This window comes from Ornithorhynchus anatinus, chromosome 2 (assembly GCF_004115215.2).
Source record: "Ornithorhynchus anatinus isolate Pmale09 chromosome 2, mOrnAna1.pri.v4, whole genome shotgun sequence".
NCBI classification, from domain to species: Eukaryota; Metazoa; Chordata; class Mammalia; order Monotremata; family Ornithorhynchidae; genus Ornithorhynchus; species Ornithorhynchus anatinus.
The window spans coordinates 103571768-103593379 of record NC_041729.1 but is presented as its reverse complement, the minus strand read 5'-3'; the positions used below and the strand labels follow the sequence as shown (position 1 = coordinate 103593379).

General features: G+C 46.0%; 1 non-coding gene across 1 annotated transcript; it reads right to left on the bottom strand.

Moving 5' to 3' along the window:
• Positions 1 to 7134: 7134 nt before the first annotated feature.
• On the bottom strand, positions 7135 to 7272 carry LOC114809620. Its single transcript, XR_003757396.1, has one exon. It is a non-coding gene; the product is annotated as a small nucleolar RNA SNORA7 (small nucleolar RNA).
• Positions 7273 to 21612: the final 14340 nt, after the last annotated feature.

Below are 21612 nucleotides of genomic sequence, written 5' to 3'. Positions count from 1 at the left end.
CTAAGCGTCTCTCTCTCAGGCCTGTGAGATCAGAAGGAACCAGATGGGTGTCCTTAGAGTCTAAGTTCCTCAAGAGACGGCTTTCATGTCTTCTATGTATTTCTCAATCACCTAGTACAGTGCGCTGCTCACAGAAGCCACTTATCAATCTGATAGCATTCATTGAGCATTTCCTGTGTGCAGAGCACTGTGCTAAGGGCTTGGGAGAGTCCAATATTACAGTTGTAGACACTTTCCCTGTCCATAGTGGGTTCACAGTCAGTGTTCTGGACAGGGTAGCTACTTATTATAGTGGTCTACATAAGTAGCTACTTATTTCCATGCTCTGCGTACAGTATCCACTTATTACAGTGCTCTGTACACAGTAGCCACTTAATCATTCAATCAATCATATTTATTAAGTGCTTACTGAGAGCAGGGCACTGTACTGAGCGTTTGGGAGAATACAACAGAGTCATTAGGCACATTCACTGTCCACAATGAGCTTACAGTGCTCTGCTCACAACATAATTCACAGTAGCCATTCATTCATTCAATCATATCTATTGAGCGCTTACTATGTGCAGAACACCTTACTTGGGAAAGTACAATGCAACAGTGATCAGTGACATTCCCTGCCTATGACAAGCTTACAGTCTAGAGTTGGAGGAGACAGACATCAACACAAATAAATAAAATTACAGATATGAATATAAATGCTTTGGGACTGAGTGGGGAAAGAGCAAAGGGATCAAGGCAAGGGTAACACAGAAGGGAGTGAGAGATGAGGAAAAGTGGGGCTTAGTCTGGGAAGACCTCTTGGAGGAGGTGTGCCTTAGAGAAGCAGCGTGGCTCAGTGGAAAGAGCCCGGGTTTGGGAGTCAGAGGTCACGAGTTTGAATTCCAGCTCTGTCACTTGGCAGCTGTGTGACTGTGGGCAAGTCACTTCATTTCTCTGTGCCTCAGTTCCCTCATCTGTAAAATGGGGATTAACTGTGAGCGTCAAGGGGAACAACCTGATTACCCTGAATCTACCCCAGCGCTTAGAACAGTGCTTGGCACATAGTAGGCGCTTAACAAATACCAACATTATTATTATTATTACAGTGCCCTTCATATAGCAGTCAAGTGCAGTTTACTGGTTGCAGTAGGCACCATATACAGTGCTCTGTATATAGTAGCCAATTTGTACATTATTTTGCTTATACTAGACAACCGGTTCAGTGCTCTGTCCACAGTCTTCTGTCCACAGTAGCCATTTATTACAGTGGTCTGCTCAGAGTAGGTACCTAGTACGTGCCCATTCATTCAATTGTATTTATTGAGTGCTTACTGTGTACAGAGCACTGTACTAAGTGCTTGGAAAGTACAATTCGGCAACAGATAGAGACAACCCCTTCCCCACAATGGGTTCACACCCATTTCCCTCTGCTCCTCCCCCTCTCCCTTCCCATCCCCTCAGCACTGTACTCGTCTGCTCAACTGTATATATTTTCATTACCCTATTTATTTTGTTAATGAAATGTACATTGCCTTGATTCTATTTAGTTGCCATTGTTTTTAGGAGATGTTCTTCCCCTTGACTCTATTTATTGCCATTGTTCTTATCTGTCTGTCTCCCCCGATTAGACGGCAGGGACTGTCTCTACCTGTTGCTGACTTGTTCATTCCAAGAGCTTGGTACAGTGCTCTGCACATAGTAAGCGCTCCATAAACACTATTGAATGAATGAATGAATTCACACAATAGGCATTCCATAAAGAGAAGCCATAGCATGGCGTAATGGGTCTGGGAGTCAGAAGGTCATGAGTTCTAATCCCAGATCCACCACTTTGATTTGTGGGCAAATCACTTCACTTCTCTGTACCTCAGTTATCTCATCAGTACAATGGGGATTAAGGCTGTGAGCCCCATGTGGGACAGGGACTGTGTCCAACCCCTATTTGCTTGCATCCACCCCAGTGTTTAGTATGGTGCCTGTCACAAAGTAAGCACTTAACAGCATGGCTCAGTGGAAAGAGCCCGGGCTTGGGAGTCAGAGGTCATGGGTTCGAATTCCAGCTCTGCCACTTGTCAGCTGTGTGACCGTGGGCAAATCACTTCACTTCTCTGTGCCTCGGTTCCCTCATCTGTAAAATGGGGATTAACTGTGAGCCTCACGTGGGACAACCTGATCACCCTGTATCTCACCCAGTGCTTAGAACAGTGCTCTGCACATAGTAAGCGCTTAACAAATACCAACATCATCATCACTTAACAAATACCATAGTTCATTAATTAACTCTGAAATCAAAAAGTGCTCAATAAATAGGGTTGGCTGCAGATGGTGCCTTGGGGTGCTCTGTCAGGGAGTTTAGTATTGAGGTGACTTTAGAGGCAGGGGTGATGAGAGGGGTGGCCTGGCCTCCCCCTGCTCTAGTTGGAAGGGGATTTAGACTAAAACTTATTGTGGGCAGGGAATGTATCTACTATATTGCTATATCAATAGTAACTGTGGTATTTGTTAAGCACTTATATGCCAGGCACTGTTCCAAGTGCTGAGGTAGATACTAGCAAAATAGGTTGGACACAGACCGTATCCCACGTGAGGCTCACGGTCTTAACCCCCATTTTACAGATGAGGGAACTGAGGCACAGAGAGGTCAAATTACTTACCCAAGGTCACAGAGCAGATAATTGGCAAAGCTGGGTTTAGAATTCTGGTCCTTCTGACTTCCAGACTCATGCTCTATCCACCACCAAGTGTTTAGTATAGTGCTCTGCACACAGTAAGCACTCAATAAATACGATTGACTAACTGAGGGGAAAGTCCATGGCTCATAGCAAGGGGGTCTCCAGGTATCCCCCCAGAGAACTTTGGACAGACTTCTGAAAAATGCCATGTGCGTGGGAGGAGATGGCCAGTTTTTCGTCTCCTCGGATGGTGAAGTGTCTGAAGCCGGGCCTGTCGATAAGGGCCCTGAAGATGAGGTCAACGGTAGGTAGGAGGTACTCAGAGGTGGCATTTTGGGGAACACTGCTGAAAAATCTTGATGGAGTCTCGGAGGGACACTTTAGAAGAGAAAAGTTTGACTCTCTAAGGAATGGGAGCTGAAGGGTAAACTCGCTGTGGTCAGGGAATGCATCTATTATGCTGTAATAATAATAATAATGATAATTGTGTAATTGTTAAGCACTTACTATGTGCCAAGCACTGTTCTAAGTGCTGGGGTAGATACAGGGTAATCAGGTTGTCCCACGTGGGACTCACAGTCTTCATCCTCATTTTACAGAAGAGGTAACTGAGGCCCAGAGAAGTTAAGTGACTTGCCCAAAGTCACACAGTTGACAAGTGGCAGAGGTGGGATTAGAACCCATGACCTCTGACTCCCAAGCCCACGCTCTTGCCACTAAGCCACGCTGCTTCTCTGTACTCCCCCATGTGCTTAGTACAGTGCTCTGAAGACAGTAATAATAATAATAATTGTGGTCCTTGTTAAGCACTTCCCATGTGTCAAGCATTTTTCTAAGCATTGGGGTAGATACAAATCGATCAGCTTGGATGCAGTCCCTATCCTGCAAAGGGCTCACAGTCTCACGATTCCCATTTTACTGATGAGGTAACTGGGATGGTCTTGAGTATGAGGCAAGGTTGCAAAAGGCCCTAAAGGGTTTTCTGCAGGGGGGGTGGGGGTGGGGTGTGTGTGTGTGTGTGTGTGTGTGTGTGTGTGTGTGTATGTGTTGGGGAGGGAAAGATATTTACTTTAGTTTCTGTCTCCCCCACTAGATCATTAGCTTCTTGAGGGCAAGGATCATATATACTAATTCTTTTGTAATGTTTATTGTTGTATTGTACTCTCCCAAGCGTTTAGTACAGTGCTCCGTGTACAGTAAGCGCTCAATAAATAATAATAATAATGTTGGTGTTTGTTAAGCGCTTACTACGTGCAGAGCACTGTTCTAAGCGCTGGGGTAGATATAGGGTAAGCGGGTTGTCCCACGTGGGGCTCACAGTCTTAATCCCCATTTTACAGATGAGGTAACTGAGGGACAGAGAAGTGAAGTGACTTGCCCACAGTCACACAGCAGACAAGTGGCAGAGCGGGGATTCGAACCCATGACCTGTGACTCCCAAGCCCGCGCTCTTTCCACTGAGCCACGACTGAATGAATGAAATGTTTAGTACAGTGCTCTGAGCACTGTAAATGCTCAATAAATATGATCGATGTACTGATAGATTGGGAAACGTCAATGGATAACAGAGTGGCTAGAGCTTTTTCCACAAGAGAATCAGCATTACAAGCGTAACAAGCTTTTTCCACCAGAGAATCAGTATTCCTAGCGCTTAGTTCATCATCTGAACTAAACAATTGGAAAGTCCAATACAGCAATAAAGAGAGACAAACCCTGCCCACAAGGCTGGGGACATGGCGGGGTCTCTAGTTTAGGCTTCAGGGAGCCCCGCCTAGCACCCTGAAAACTGGGCCCTTGGTTCACGCCCACTCCAAGGGCTGGTTTCAAGGGGGCTTTCTCTGGGCCTCACAGAATGCATCGGGGACCCCTCGGATCTCTGCTTGGAGTGGCAGATGCTCTTGGGTGGAAAGAGAGGACTGGCATGGCTCAGCTCCTGGGCATCATCCCTAACCCTGGAACCCCCCACCCTCTGTTGCCATGTTGGAAGTAACAGAGGATGGGTTGAGGAAGACAGGAGGACCTCCTTCTCCTGGGAAAGATAGCCAGGCAGGCTTCCCGACAGGATCTCTCTGTGGGGTAGGGCTGTCTCACCGAGAGCAAGGGTGTTTCACTGAGATCTCTCCTTCAGGAAAGGTAGGTGGCCAGTGGAACCCGGTGTATGAACAAAGTACAGTGTTCAAAACTGGTCCGTAGAGACTGGGCCTTCAAAAATAAAAATATTAAACTAAAGGTATTGAGTGAGTATTAGTACCAGATGGGAGCCAGATTAGTTAAAAATGATATTGTTTGGTATAAAACTGGATATATGACTTCCTAAGGGCATGATCTATCACTTTCCAGAAACAAAGATGGCCACTGGGCTCCGTTGACCAGGAGAAAAGATGGCTGACAGACCTATATCTGTCAGAACCAATGGCCATGGGGGTGGCATTTTCCACGACGAGATAGGGCAGCACCGTCGGTGAAGGTAAGGCATTTTACTGTCTTCTTCTGCCCTTTCCTCCACATAGTGGAAGTCTGGGACTCCCCAGATACTCCAAACTCTCCAGGCTTGGTGTGAGTTTGAGGGATCGAAAGGAACAAAGCTTCGATTAGAAAACCTCCCTCCATCCCAAGCCTTTCTAAGCCAGATGAGCCTGATTGATGCTTCCTGCAGATTATGACAGTATTTAGTCCTCTAAAGTGTAACTACTGGGCAACTTTGCAGGGCTCTTTTGGTCTGTATAATGATGATTCTCTTGTGGAAAAAGGCTCTAGCCACTCTGTTTTCCATTGACATTTCAAGTGGGTCCTTTCGTTCAGACTTTCTTCATCGGTCTTTGGATAGTCCATTTGACTGGGGAATTGGAGTGGGATGCTGACTGAGGATGAAGCCTGCTTTTGTGTGAGTGTTGATTGAGTCGATTCAGTTGGCCTTTTAGCACCCTACCACACTGCAGGTGAGTCTCCTCTGTTCCTTATTGTCTGAAGGAACTGAAACCCTGGCTGGCTGTTTCCACACCTACAGCTGTTTAAAGTGTGGATTACAAAGGGAAAGCTGGAAAAGTCAGTTCTCCAGGTCTGTGGGTTTCCAGCAATCCTCACTGATGCCTCCAGTACAATTGTTGTTGATTCTGAAAGGAGCGATAATTCATTCAATCCTATTTATAATAATAATGTTGGTATCTGTTACTATGTGCAGAGCACTCTTCTAAGCGCTGGGGTAGACACAAGGGCATCAGATTGTCCCACGTGGGGTTCACAGTCTTAATCCCCATTTTACAGATGAGGGAACTGAGGCTCAGAGAAGTGAAGTGACTTGCCCACAGTCACACAGTTGACAAGTGGCAGAGCCGGAATTCGAACCCATGACCTCTGACTCCAAAGCCCGTGCTCTTTCCACTGAGCCACGCTGTTCTCTAAGCATTTATCAAGTGCTTACAGTGTGCAGATCACTGTATTAAGTGCTTGGGAAAATACAATGGAACTGGAGAAGCAGCATGGTGTGGGGGTAGAGCACTGACCTGGGAGTCAGAAGTACCTGAGTTCTAATCCGAGCTCTGCCACCTGTCTGCTGTGTGACCTTGGGCAAGTCACTTCACTTCTCTGCACCTCAGTTACCTCATCTATAAAATGGGGATTGAAACTGTGAGCCCCAAGAGGGACAGGGACTGTGCCCAACCTGGTTTTGCTTATATCCACTATAGCGCTTAGTACAGGGCCTGACACGTAGTAATAATAATGTTGGTATTTGTTAAGCGCTTACTATGTGCAGAGCACTGTTCTAAGCGCTGGGGTAGACACAGGGGAATCAGGTTGTCCCACGCGGGGCTCACAGTCTTAATCCCCATTTTACAGATGAGGTAACTGAGGCACAGAGAAGTTAAGTGACTTGCCCACAGTCACACAGCTGACAAGTGGCAGAGCTGGGATTCGAACCCATGACCTCTGACTCCAAAGCCCGTGCTCTTTCCACTGAGCCACGCTGCTTCTCTATGCTTAACAAATACCAGAATAATAATAATTTTCTGTCCACAGTGAGTTTACGGTTTAGAGTACTGTCAGGCTCCTTGGTTAAAGCACTACCCCACCTCAATAGGATTGAGGCTTCATTGGCAGACAGAAGAGTAAAAAGTTTCCCTTCTAAATTGAAAGACCCAATTGATCAGTTCCTGTTCTCCAGTTCTCCTTGGTCATGTTTAGAGCAAAAATTACCCATGTCTAATCCTTTCAGATGCAAAAGAGATTTCTAGGTCTTATCATATTACCATCTTGTTGTTGTTGCCTTATGTTGTCGAGTCGTGTCCGACCCATAGCGACTCCATGGACAAATCTCTCCCAGAACACCCCACTTCCATCTGCAATCGTTCTGGTAATGTATCCAGAGAGTTTTCTTGGTAAAACTATGGAAGCGGTTTACCACTGCCTCCTTCTGTATGGTAAACCTGAGTCTCCACCCTAGACTCTCTCCCATGAAGCTGCTACCGAGCAAAGGTGAGTTTTGACTTGTAGCAGATTGCCTTCCACTCCTTAGCCACTGGCCAAGCTAAGGATGGAATGGGTAGGCCTCTGCCTGACTCTCCCTCCAGTAGTCGAGACTGGTAGAGGACTGGAAACTCTCCAGGTGCAACCCTGAGAGGTGATTACCATGGTAATAATGTTGGTATTTGTTAAGCGCTTACTATGTGCAGAGCACTGTTCTAAGCGCTGGGGTAGACACAGGGGAATCAGGTTGTCCCACGCGGGGCTCACAGTCTTAATCCCCATTTTACAGATGAGGTAACTGAGGCACAGAGAAGTTAAGTGGCTTGTCCACAGTCACACAGCTGACAAGTGGCAGAGCAGGGATTCGAACCCATGACCTCTGACTCCAAAACCCGTGCTCTTTCCACTGAGCCACGCATGGTACCATTACTTATTTTCCTGACAGGTTCCTATTCTCCATTTCTTGCGGGGCTTTATGTTTGCTTGTTCGTTTTTTAGACTGTATTTTTTTATGGAGAAGCAGTGCGTGTGTCTGGGAGTCAGGGAGCTGGGTTCTAATCCCAGCTACCCCACTTGCCCGCTGTGTGACCTGGGGCCCAACTTCTCTGGGCCTCAGTTTCCTCATCTGTAAAATTGGGGATAATACGTCTGTTCTCCCTTAGACTGTGAGTCCCATGTGGGACAGGGACTCAGTCAATCGTATTTATTGAGTGCCTACTGTGCGCAGAGCACTGTATACTAAACACTTGGGAAAGTACCCTATAACAATATATATCTATATAGACACATTCCCTCCCCTGTCAGGATCACACTTGGAGAGTTTCCAGTGCTCTACTTGTCTCAGCTATGGGAGAGAGAGTCAAGCAGAGGCCTACCCATTCCATTTTTAGTTTGGGCAGTGGCTAGCGAGTGGCAGGCAATCTGCTGCAAGTCAGAACTCACTTGTGCAGGGCAGCAGCGGCACGGGAGAGAGTCGAGGGCGGAGACTCAGGCTTACTGCACGGAAGAAGGCAATGGTAAACCACTTCTGTATTTTTACCAAGAAAACTCCATGGATACTCTGCCAGAATGAGGGCAGATGAAGGCGGGGCGTTCTGGGAGAGACGTGTCCGTGGAATCGCTGTGGGTTGAAGCATAAGACAAGACACACTCCCTGCCCACAGTGAGCTTTCAGTCTAGAGGGGGAGACAGACATTAATATAAATGGATTACAGATTGGGGAGGGGTTGGAGGGTTGGAAGAGGTGAATAAAGGGAGCAAATCAAGGTGATGCAGAAGAGAGTGGGAGAAGAGGAAAGGAGGGCTTAGTCAGGGAAGGCCTCTTAGAGGAGATGTGATTTCAATAAGGGACTGTATCAGATCTATTTATATTGTAACCATCCCAACACTTAGGGTAGTGTTTGGCACGTAATAGAGGCTTAGCCCACCGTTGTTATTATTAATAATTATTATAGTATTAAGTGCTTACTATGTGCCAGGCACTGTACTAAGTGCTGGGGTGCATAAAAGCAAACTGGGTAGGACACAGTCCCTGTCCCATATGGAGTTCACAGTCCCAATCCCCATTTTACAGATGAGGTAATTGAGGCACAGAGAAGTGAAGTGACTTCTCGAGGTCACACAGCAGACAAGTGGCAGAGCCAGGATTAGAACCCATGACCTTTTGACTCCCAGGTCCATGCTATTATATCTTTGTCTCCTATTTGTAGGCCTGGCAAATCTGAGGTTAGATCCTACTTTTAGGAGGATCCTCCTGAATCCTCCTGGCTCTGTGAGTCTACCATCTCTGTGCCCCGACTGTATATACATGCAACTTTATTCATGAAATCCATCTTGCTTGAAAACGCAGCTGCCAGTGAAGTTCACATACAGGTATGTGGGTGGCTGAAAAGGCCAATGTGGGACCCACATTCCTGACTACACCAGGCACACATACAGACTATCTTTTGTGGTGGTGTTGTTTGCAGTGCCTGGGGCTGTTTACATTTCTGTTTCCTTGTCTCGCAATCCTTATGGAGTTTCTGCTTGAAAACAGCCTCTCCCTGTGTCCTGAATAATACACAAGTAGATTCCAGAGTGGGCTAGGCTCACCAGTGTACACAAAGTGCCTAATAATGGGCTGAGAATGTACAGTTAAAAGGGACTTTGGGCTGAATGTTTCCTCTGTGGGAGGTGGGGTTAGCAGAGTCCAATGCGATTTAGATAGGTCTCTGGATGAATGATCTATTTTGAGTTTCTGGAGGGAATGTTAGGGATGGAAAGGGGTGGAGTTAGAAGTGTTGGGTGGACCATCCGCAGTCATGAGGTAGGTGACCAACAGGACTCCCCCTTTTAGACTGTGAGCCCGTTCGACAGGGATTGTCTCTTCCTATTGTCAAATTGTACATTCCAAGCGCTTAGTACAGTGCTCTGCACACGGTAAGCATCAATAAATATGATCGAATGAATGAATGATTCCTCCAACAAACTGTTGCCATTGCCTGAAACAGACTCTCCAAACTGGATGAGCCATAGGCGTGACCAGTGCTTAGGCCAAGTGCTCTGCACACAGTAAGCCCTTAATAAATACTATTATTACTACTATCTGGGAGGACCTGGGATCTAATGCCAGCGTGGCCACTTGTCTGCCTCGTGACTTTGGGTAGGTCACTTCATTCCCTCTGTACCTCAGTTGCCGCATCTGTAAAATGGCTTCAAAGTTCTCCATCACCTTGGCCCCTCCTACCTCACCTCCCTTCTCTCCTCCTAAAGCCCAGCCCACACACGCCGCTCCTCTTCCGCCGGTAACCTCCTCACTGGGCCTCGTTCCCGCCTGTCCCGCCGTTGACCCCTGGCCCAAGACCTACCTCTGATCTGGAATGCCCTCCCTCCTCAAGTCTGCCAAACTAACTCTCTTCCCCTCTTCAAAGCCCTACTGAAAGCTTACCTCCTCCAGGAGGCCTTCCCAGACTGAGCCCTTCCCCTGCTCTACCATTTCCCCTCCCCGCAGCACTTATATATATATTTATACATATCTATTTCTCCATTTATTTTATTAATGATGTGCACTTATCTATTTTGATGGTAGTGATGCCTGTCTACTTGTTTTGTTGTCTGTCTCCCCTTCTAGACTGTGAGCCCATTGTTGGGTAGGGATTGTCTCTATCTGTTGCCAAACTGTACCTTCCAAGTGCTTAGTACAGTGCTCTACACACAGTAAGTGCTTAATAAATAAGAATGAATGAATGAATGCAAAATGGGGATTAAGACTGTGGTCCTCATATGGAACAGGGACGGTGTTCAACCTGATTAGCTTGTATCTATCCCTGTATCTAGTCCAGTGCCTGGCATACATAGTAAGTGCTTAACAAATACCAGAAGGATGGCTTACACTCTTCTGTTCTTATCTCAAGTTTGCCTTCTCTCCCTTATCTTCTTGTAGACCAGGAGAGTAGGAGTGTGACCCTGGGCAAGTCACTTAACTTCTGGGTGCCTCAGTTACCTCATCTGTAAAATGGGGATGAAGACTGTGAACCCTACAGGGGCAACCTGATTACCTTGTATCTACCCCAGTGCTTAGAACAGTGCTCAGCATAGAGTAAGCACTTAATAAATACCAACACTGTTATTATTATTATTAAGATGGAGAGAGGGAAAGGGGACTGAGAGCCCCCAGGTTTCTAGGATTTTGAGATGTTCAGAGCACTGAAGGACCTAAAGTGAGCAATGTGGCTGTCCAAACATTTATACTGATGAAGAACAGTCTGACAGATCCCATTCTGCGGCATTTAATTATTGCCTCTAAAATGAACCTTATAAGAATCTAATTTACCAAAATCAGGGCAAATCTTTCAATTTGAGGAATCCAGATCAAGGTGTCTCTTGGGGCCCAATTCCTCTAGATTGGTTGGATGGCTGGTCATTGGGGGTACAGTCTTTGCAGCCCCCCCGCCCACCCCACCATTAGACCTGTAAGCTCTCCAATCTCCAAGATCAGGGACTGTCTCTTCTACCTTTTTATTATAGGCTTCCAAACACCTAGCAGAATTCTCTGCTCAGAGTAGTTCCCTCAATAAATTTTGAAGATGGTGATGGTGATTTTCCCCAGTGTAGTTAGGCAGTGCGTGGCATAGTGGATAGAGTCAGAAGGTCATGGGTTTTAATCCCAGCTCTGCCACTGGTCTGCTGTGTGACCTTGGGAAAGTCACTTAGCATCTCTGTGCCTCCGTTACTTCAACTGTAAAATGGGGATTTAGGCTTTGAGCCCCATGTGGGACAGGGACTGTGTCCAACTCGATTTGCTTGTATCCATCCCAGCACTTAGTACAGTGTCTGACACATAGTAAGCACTTAAGACTTTAAGCCCGTCAATGGACAGGGACTGTCTCTATCTGTTGCCGATTTGTACATTCCAAGCGCTTCGTACAGTGCTCTGCACATAGTAAGCGCTCAATAAATACTATTGAATGAATGAATGAATAGTAAGCACTTAAATATCTTGTGCTCCAAGCTCTAGAGGGGGAATTTTTATCATTAAAGTGGAAGTCTATACTTGTTTCAATGAGAAGGTACAGAACCACATCTTATTTCCACATCTTATTTTATTGCCATTGTTCTTGTCTGTCCGTCTCCCCCGATTAGACTTGTAAGCCCGTCAAATGGCAGGGACTGTCTCTATCTGTTGCCGACTTGTTCATTCCAAGCGCTTAGTACAGTGCTCTTCACATAGTAAGCGCTCAATAAATACTATTGAATGAATGAATGAATGAATTTCAAGAGATGGTGGCATAAAGCTGAGCTGTGACTTTTTTTTACAAATTTGTTCCAAATTCCTGGGACTAGGAAACCACCAGGTAAACCCATTTAACCATCAAAAGGGTGAAAAATGCAAGTTGTCTGGAAAGGGTCCTATCTCCCAATTGTATGTCCTTTTGATTTTTTTGTTTGTTTCATGGTATTTAACTGCTTACTATATGCTGGAATAGATACAAGCTACTCAGTTTGGACACAGTCCATGCATGGCTCACATAGGGTTCATAGTCTTAATTCCCATTTTACAGATGAGGTAACTTAGGCACAGAAAAGTGAAGAAACTTGTCCAAGTTCACACAGCAGACACGTGGCAGCATCAGGATTACAACCCAGGCCCTGTGACTCCCAGGCCCATACTCTTTCCACTAGGCCACTCTGCTTTTGAAATATCCTCGGGTATCTTGAATATTTGGGATTGCTTCCTGGGCGAGAGGCAGTAGAGTAATACAAATTTATCCTCTAGCCTTTCTCCTGTCTTCCAATTAATTCCTTCTGAGGGGAAAAAGTCTGCCCGGGCCACTCAGAATGATGACCGGAACAGAGAAATGGGCAAGGAGTGGGAGTCCATTTCTGGAAAAGGGAATGACTTGCTGGCTTCCTCTTTCAAGGTCTGGGAATGTTTCTGAACAAAATCCATTTGCTCCTGGCACCAGGAACCACTCTTGGCAACTGAAGTGCTAATGTGTCTCTGACAAGGCCAGAAAAACAGAGTAGAAGCAACAGGTCCTTGTGGGTTGAACACCATTCATTTAGCGTGACCAACAAACCTCTAGAATTGTTCAGGGGCAGACCTAAAGGCAAATAGATGTGGGATGAATCCTTTGGGATCCAAAGGCATCCTGTTAAATTGTAAGTTCCTTATGGTCAGGGGATGCATCTTCTGGAGGCAACGTGGCTCAGTGGAAAGAGCCCGGGCTTGGGAGCCAGAGGTCATGCGTTCGAATCCTGGCTCTGCCACTCGTCAGCTGTGTGACGGTGGGCAAGTCACTTAACTTTTCTGTGCCTCAGTTATCTCATCTGTAAAAAGGGGATTAACTGTGAGCCTCAAGTGGGACAACCTGATTACCCTGTATCTCCCCCAGCGCTTAGAACAGTGCTCTACACATAGTAAGCGCTTAACAAATACCAACATTATTATTATTATTATATCTATGATGAGCTTCCAGGGATTTTTTTAATGGTATTTAATCACTTATTATGTCCCGGGCACTGTACTAAGTGCTGGGGAAGAAATATGGTCATCAGGTTAGATGTAGTCACTGTTGCACATGGGGGTCACTGCTTTAACCCCCATTTTACCAATGTGGTAACTGAGGCACAGAGAAGTTAAGGGATCAATTGATCCTGACAACTATACCAAAACAGGGAATTTTAGGACCAGGATGTCAGACCAATAAATCACCAGCTTTTTGTGGGGATTAAGGACAGTAAGGCCAGCTTGGGAGAGATGTGGTTTGAGTTACTTCTCCAGTTGCCTTGCTGCTTTTGCTCCTCTTCCTTCCATGACAGAGAAGACCTGAGAACAGATTCCTCTTTGAGAGCTTTAGGTAAAGTCTTAACCCTTGGGAATCTTAGGCCACGATGGACCCCTGGGGAACCAAGGGCCTTGCCCGAAGCTGTGCACCATCTTCCACCCAATCCTGACATCCCCCCTCTTCTGAATTCAGCCCACCCAGTACTCTACGCCTGTGTATCAGAGTAACACCAGTGGCATTAAGTTGAGCAAGGTGAAAATCATTCTCAGGTGGAAACCCTTAGGTATTCTAGATAGGGTTTCTGTTTCTGGAAGACGATTACCTCACTTCTAGAAAATCATTAAGTTTTATTACAGGATATTTCATTCATTTCTGAGCAACTGGTAGTTAGATCCCAATCCTTCTGGAGCTCCTGTCCTGTGATGTTTCACTAGCAACAGAGTCCTTTCCCTTCAGAAGTTGAAGACTTTGAAGTGGAAATATTTCTTTTGGGCAAAAAACAGTGGATTATCTTTTCTTCCTAGAGGAAAGGGTCCTCCTGGCTGTTTTTTGATCAAGCAATCAATCTTATTTATTGAGCACTTCCTGTGTGCAGAGCACTGTACTAATACTAAGAGCTTGGGAGCACGTAATAGGACTGGTAGAAATGTTCCCCGCCCACAACAAGCTTATAGCCTAGACGGGGAGACAGATACAAGGTGAATCTATCTTGCTGACCCAGCCGGTGTCTAAAGGTCTCGTTCATTCCATCATATTTATTGAGCACTTACCGTGTGCAGAGCACTGTACTAAGGGCTTGGGAAAGTACTTTACAGCAATAAAGAGAGACAATCCCTGCCCACAACAAGCTCACAGAGAGGGGGAGGGGCAACAAGCTCACAGTCTGCGGGCGGGGGTGAGGCAGACATCAGTACAAATAAACAGGCATCAATATAAATAAATGAAATTACAACTATATACATAAGTGCTGTGGAGCGGGGAGTTGGGGGGAAGAGCAAAGGGAGCAAGTCAGGGTGATGCGGAAGGGAGTGGGAGATGAGGAAAAGTGGGGCTTAGTCTGGGAAGGCCTCTTGGAGGAGATGGGCCTTCAGTAAGGCTTTAAAGGTGAGGGGAGAGTCTCTGTTTCTGCACAATAGTTGAGACGCTTCAGTAGGTGACAGTAAGACCAGAACCTGAGAGAGTTTCCATTTTTCTTCCCTCTCCCTCTCCTCCAGCCCAATGCTTTGTTTGTTTTCTGGGAGGCAAAGTTGAGGGCCTTCTGTTCCTCATTATAATTGAACCAGATCCCTCTCCTTTGGGAAGAATGTCCCGCAATGCTTTTCCCTTTGCCTGACGAAGCGGAAACGAAGACCGATCGCTGGGCTTTGATGGAATTGCTGTGATGGCAGCACTGGCTAGGACCGTGTTCTCTGTGGATTCATGGATGTAGCTGTCACCGCTTGAAGATTAATTCAATGGGACATTCAACATTTCTCTCTAGACTTTTCTAAATTCCTTTTTCCTGTACACGAAGACACGGTTTGTCGCCCCACATAGCTCAGTCTCAAGGACTCATAATGACTGAACCCTAAAGTCATTACGGAGAGGACTGTTTGTAGAAATCAGGAACAAGAATCCATTAGATTGGAAGCTCCTTCAGGGCAGGTTCCACATCTTTTTCTTATATATCAGGCAGAGTTCTCTGCACACAGAAGCTCCTCAGCACGACACACTACACACAGAGAAGCCATGTGGTGAAGTAGTGCTTTAATTAAGTGCAAGTGATGAATGGTGGTGAGCTCTCTGGCCCAGCAGGTAAGCCTATGGCAGGGAGATAGTTGTATTTATTGAGCACTTACTATGTGCAGAGGACTGTACTAAGCACTTGGGAAAGTACAATATAAGACATTCCCTGCCTACAACAAACTTACAGTCTAGAGGGGGAGACAGATATCACTTAGCTTCTGCTGGAGTGTGATTGCTAGAGGGCAATGTTCAGAAAAGCGAATCTGGCGGGCTCGATCTATCTTCTTAAATTTATTTTGGAAACTCATAGTCAAAGGCCTTACAGCTTGGCCTGATTGGAAATTAAGGTAAGGCTTCGCTACTAATGGGTTCGCTTTTTCCTAGCACTTTGGCCCAGACCAATTAATTATTTAGGTTAGTGATATATGTTAAGCTCTTACTATGTGCCCAACACCGTACTAAGCCCTGAGCTAGATACAAAATTATCGGTCCTTGTCCCACCTGGGGCTCCCAGCTAAAATGGAGGGATAACAGAATTGAATCCCGAAGAAGTGTAGCTGAGTGGAAAGAGCACAGCCCTATTAAGCACTGGGGTAGATAGTAGATAATCAGGTTGGATACAGTCCCTGTCTCACACGGTCTAAGTAGGAGGGAGAACGGGTATTGAATACCCCATTTTACAGATGAGAAAGCTGAGGCACAGAGAATTAAGTGACTTGCCCAAAGTTACACAGATGAGTGGCAGATCTAGGATTAGAACCCAAACCCAGGTCCTCTGACTCTAATGCCCGTGCCTTGTCCACTAGGCTACGCTCACTAGGATGCCGTCCCAAGCTTGTGTGTCTTCTCTTTTCTCACAGGAACCATGACAACTGCAGTGTGGAGGGTCAAAGTGCCCTGCAATCTGGGAGGCTCATCCTACAACTCCCAGAATCTTAAGGGACCAAGACTGAGCATGACATGGAGCCAGCTGTAGGTCAGATGAGGTTGCCTGAGCACTTAATGGAGAGGAAGAGCAGGTGGGAATCAGGGCAAGGATTAATCCTGTCTGTTACCTCTGCCAAGGAGTTCAAGAGATCTCCGAGTCCACAAGTCTAATCAGCAATTCCATTGTTCTCCAGTGCCTTGGGAATGCTTTCCCAAAAACAGTGAATGTCCTGGGATCTAGAAGGATTGTCTCAGTATCACAGATCGTAGTTTCAATTTTTCCTGACGAAATTGCTTCTTGTCCACCGGCTGACTTATTTATGAGTTTGGGGAGCCCGGGCGTATTTGCATAACTGGATTTAGTCTCCTTTGACATTTTTCAAGTCGCTTTTCCTCCTCACTTCTTTGGTCAGTGTGGCGTGTATGGAAAATCTATAAAATGCGATCTCAACCGTTAAGAGATGTTTGCGCCTGTTGATCACTGGAGCCTCATAAAACGTGAGGCTGATGCGGCCAGGGCCTCGGGAGGATAGTTCTCCCGTGACTCAAAGCTGTGGCACAAGGGGTCTGGGTGCATAATGGGATCTTTTGATGAGGTCAGGGAGAAAGAGCCTATCCATGCAACAGCTAAGTGGATTGGGAGCGAGGACGCCACAGTCCCTCTATCATTACAGCCCCAAAATAGACCCTCTCCTAAAGGGGAAAAAAAATAATTTTTCATCTGTGAAACTTTCTGGAACATCATCGTCAGTTTCGCGCTAGCCAGTGAGGTCCTTCTTCAGGTCTCTCCCCTAGGGTCGTGCCTGATGGGGCTCTAACTTCAGAACTTTCCTGACTCTGTGCCAGGGCTGATTCCAGCCTGATGATCCAGGCTCTTCATTCAAAGTAATAATAATAATAATAATAATGTTGGTATTTAAGTGCTTACTATGTGCAGAGCACTGTTCTAAGCGCTGGGGTAGACGCAGGGGAATCAGGTTGTCCCACGTGGGGCTCACAGTCTTAATCCCCATTTTACAGATGAGGGAACTGAGGCACAGAGAAGTTGAGTGACCTGCCCACAGTCACACAGCCGACAAATGGCAGAGCAGGGATTCGAACCCATGACCTCTGACTCCCAAGCCCGTGCTCTTTCCACTAACTCATGCTACTTTGTCAAAAGAACCCGGGCCTGTGAGTCAGGGGACCAAGGTTCTAATCCCAGCTCTGTCACCTGCCTGTAGTGTGACCTTGGACAAGTGACCTAACATCTTGGTTCTTCAGTTACCTCATCTGTAAAATTGGGACTGGCTCCCTCCCCCTTAAACTGTGGGATAGGGACTGTGTTCAACTTATTTATCTGGCACTTACTATGGTCCTTGGCATAAAGTAAGCACTTCACTTACTATTATTACAATTTCTATAAGCTAAAAGTCTGTTGCTAGGTTGGGCTTCCTAGATGTACCTCTCTCTTTTGGGATCTCTCCTGATTGAGCACTTTAGGATTACATGAAATTCACTCCCACCATTTAGTGACTCGAAATACTCCGCCCAAACCAGCATTGAAATAGTTGAAATTCACCATTAGCAGGTGCAAGCAGCATTTTAGTGAGCACTTGCTGTGTGTGGAGTAGTCTTGAATATATACTGCAAGATATATTGAATATATCTTGAATATATTCAATATATGTGCAAGATACTGTACTAGATATTAGAACTATACTGCAGAAGCAATATACACAGTCCTTACCCAAGAGGAGCATGCAACTGAATAGTTATAGCCCAGCTCTAGGACTTGAATATGACAGAACACCAGGCATTCAGTTATTACTTTGGACAAAAAAGAAAACTAAACTTAAATTTGAAAACAAGTTAAAGGAACATAAAGGATAAATGTCCTTTCTGCTTTTAAAGCACATCGGTACCAGGAAAAAGAGATTAAAATTAAAAATCTTATTACAAAACTCAACTTCTTTCATCTTATCTGGATTTATCCTGGAGCTAGAGTTTCATCAGTCCTCGCATTCTCGAATGGGTGACCCAGTCCACACAGGTCTGAAGTCGATGCTTTCTCTCTCTGCCCGCTGTTAGCTGCGGGCACTACATGACTTCCCTATAGTTTCTGGTTTTCTCTCTTTGAGAAGCAGCGTGGCCTAGTGGATAGAGCACGGGCCTGGAATATAGAAGGACCTGGGTTCTAATTTCGACTCTGCCACTTGTAGGCTGTGTGACCTTGGGGAAGTCACTTGACTTCTCTGGGCCTTAGTTACCTAATCTATGAAATGGAGATTGGGACTGTGCCCAATCCAATTTGCTTGTATCCACCCCAGCGCTTGGTAGAGTGCCTGGCACATAGGAAGTGCTTAACAAATACCATTATTACTATTATTAGCTGGTGAGCCCCATGTGGCACAGAGACTGTCCAATCTCATTATCTTGTATCTACCCCAATCACTTAGTACAGTTCTTGGCACCGAAATACTTTTTAAAAAATGGTATTTCTGAAGTGCTTACTATATGCTAGGAGGTTCTAAGGATTGGGGTAGATGCTAGATAATCAGGTTGGACACAGTCCGTGCCCCACACGGTGCTTAAAGTCCTAATCTTGCCCCAGCCTTCAAAGCACTCAGTCACTATGCCCCCTCCTACCTCACCTCGCTACTCTCCTACTACAACCCAGCCCACACATTTCACTCCCCTGATGCTAACTTTCTCACTCTACTTCTGTCTCGTCTATCTCCCGGCTGAACCCTAGCCCACATCCTGCCTCTGACCTGGATTGCTCTTTCTCCTGAAATCCAACAATTACTCTCTTCACCCCGCCCCCTTCAAAGCTTTACTGAATGCACAGCTCCTCCAAGGGGCCTTCCCTAAGATCCTCTTTCCTCTTTTCCCACTCCCTTCTGCTTCACCCCGACTTATTCCCTTTGTTCTTCCCCCTCTTCCCAACCCTACAGCACTTATGTACACATCTGTAATTTATTTATATTCATGTCTTTCTCCCCACCCACTCCAGCCCGGAGACTGTAGACTTATTGTGGGCAGGGAGTGTGTTATTGTATTGTACTTTCCCAAACGCTTAATACAGTGCTCTGCACACAACAAATGCAATTGACTGAATGAATGAATAATCCCTATCTTACAGATGAGGTAACTGAGGCCCAGAGAAATGAAGTGACTTGCCGAAGTCAAGTCAGCAAGCGGAGGAGTCAGGATTAGAATCCAGGTCCTTCTGACTCTATCCACTAGGCCGCCCTGCTTCTCTTAACAAATAATAATGTTGGTATTTGTTAAGCGCTTACTATGTGCAGAGCACTGTTCTAAGCGCTGGGGTAGATACAGGGTAATCAGGTTGTCCCTCGTGAGGCTCACAGTTAATCCCCATTTTTACAGATGAGGTAACTGAGGCACAGAGAAGTGAAGTGACCTGCCCACAGTCACACAGCTGACAGGTGGCAGAGCCAGGATTCGAACTCATGACCTCCGACTCCCAAGCCCATGCTCTTTCCACTGAGCCGCGCTGCTTCTCTGGCATTAGTATTATACCCGCCCCGGAGCTGCAGTCCTGCTCAACCAAGGGCTAAGACCTCCTGTGTGCTGCTCCATTTAATCCTTTCTCTGGTCCCAGTGCCATCCCAGTTCCTGATGTGATATTGCTCCCCTGAAACCATCCTGAAAGAGAAGTCTGAGAAGTCCTCTGTGACTGTCTTTCCCAAGAGCAGCTTTGGAACCTGTTTTAGAACCTGTGAAACTGCAAATTACTTCTCATGACAGGTCCCTAACATCAACCTTGAGGTTAGCTTCAGGCCAGGGAAAATCTCCTAAAATCATCTTGAAAAACCAACAACCTTATTTTGTTCAATACATTTGGGAAAATGTTTACTCAGGCTGTAAATTCTAGGGAAAATTTATCTACTCTGTTTTAAGTGTTCTTAAGGAAGGGGCTCAGCTGGCCCATCACAGTGACCAATTTGTAAAACAGACTTTCTTCCTCCACATGGGAAGTGACCTTGTGGACTCTTTTCTCCCAGGAAGTTGGACAAGCGGGAAGTATCACTAGTATCACTTACGGATGATGAACTCACGTGATTATTAGAGAAAAAGATTTAGGGATTGCAAGTAGGCTCCGAAAGGATTTGCAGACAACAGACCCAAGGTGGGTTATGAGAGGAAAAAGTTAGGGATTTTAGACAGTCCATCCCTAACCACGAAGATGGATACTCAAAATGAAGAAGCAGCATGGCCTACTGGCTACGGCATAGGCCTGGGAGTCGGAGGGACCTTGGTTCTAATCCCGGCTCCCTCACTCGTCAATTGTGTGACCTTGGGCAAGTCACTTTACGTCTCTTGGCCTCAGTTACCTCACCTGTAAAATAGGGTTTAATCCTCACATTGGTTTCAAAGCTCTCCATCCTCTTGCCCCCTCTTACCTCACCTCCCTTCTCTCCTCCTACAGCCCAACCCACACACTCCGCTCCTCTGCCGCCACTAGCCTCCTCACTGGGCTCGTTTTGGCCTGTCCCGCCGTCGACCCCTGGCCCACGTCCTATCTCTGACCTGGAATACTCTCCCTCCTCATATCCGCCAAACTAGCTCTCTTCCCCACCTTCCAAGCCCTACCGAGAGCTCACCTCCTCCGGGACCCCTTCCCAGACTGAGCCCTCCCTTTCCCTTTGCTCCTCCTCTTCCCTTCCCCACAGCACTTGTTTTATTTGTACATATTTATTATTCTATTTATTTTATTAATGATGTGTACATACATCTATAATTCTATTGATCTCTTTTGATGCTATTGATGCCTGTTTACTTGTTTTGTTTTGTTGTCTGTTTCCCTTTTCTAGACCGTGAGCCTGTTGTTAGGTAGGGATTGTCTCTATCTGTTGCCGAATTGTACTTTCCAAGCACCTAGTACAATGCTCTGCACACAGCAAACACTCAATAAATATGATTGAATGAATTACCGTGAGCCTGATAATACTAATTATGGTGTTTGTTAACTGCTTACTATGTGCCAATCACTGTTTAAAGCACTGGGATAGATGCAGAGTAATCAGGTTATCCTACATGGGGTTCACAGTCTTAATCCCCATTTTACAAATGAGGTAACTGATGCCCAGAGAAGTGAAATGAGTTGCTCAAGATCCCCCAGCAGTCAAGTGTCCTAGCCGGGATTAGAACCCATGACCCCTGACTCCCAGGTCCGCTGCCTCTCATGTCCAAGTGGGACATGGATTGTGTCCAACCTGTTTAACTTGTTTCTACTCCAGTGCTTAGTACAGTGCTTAAGAAATACCATTTAAAAAATCGGCGTCCATCCCATCCTTCCTCCGAACATCTTCGGGGCCTTGTTGCTGCATAGATGTGGGCCTGACCAGGTTGGTTTTGATTAGCGTGTGATGTGACTGCTCAGTCATGATAATTCCAGTAGGTCATGGAAGAGAAATAAGCTACTGGCCTGCTGTACTCTTCCTCTACCGCTCTGTATGTCTTTTAGAGAGTTTATTTGGTTTTCTACTATTATTTTCATTTTAATCATTTCCCATCTCCCAAATATTTGGAGAGGGAAAGCCTTAATGTCAAATCTTCCTGCAGTGTAACGA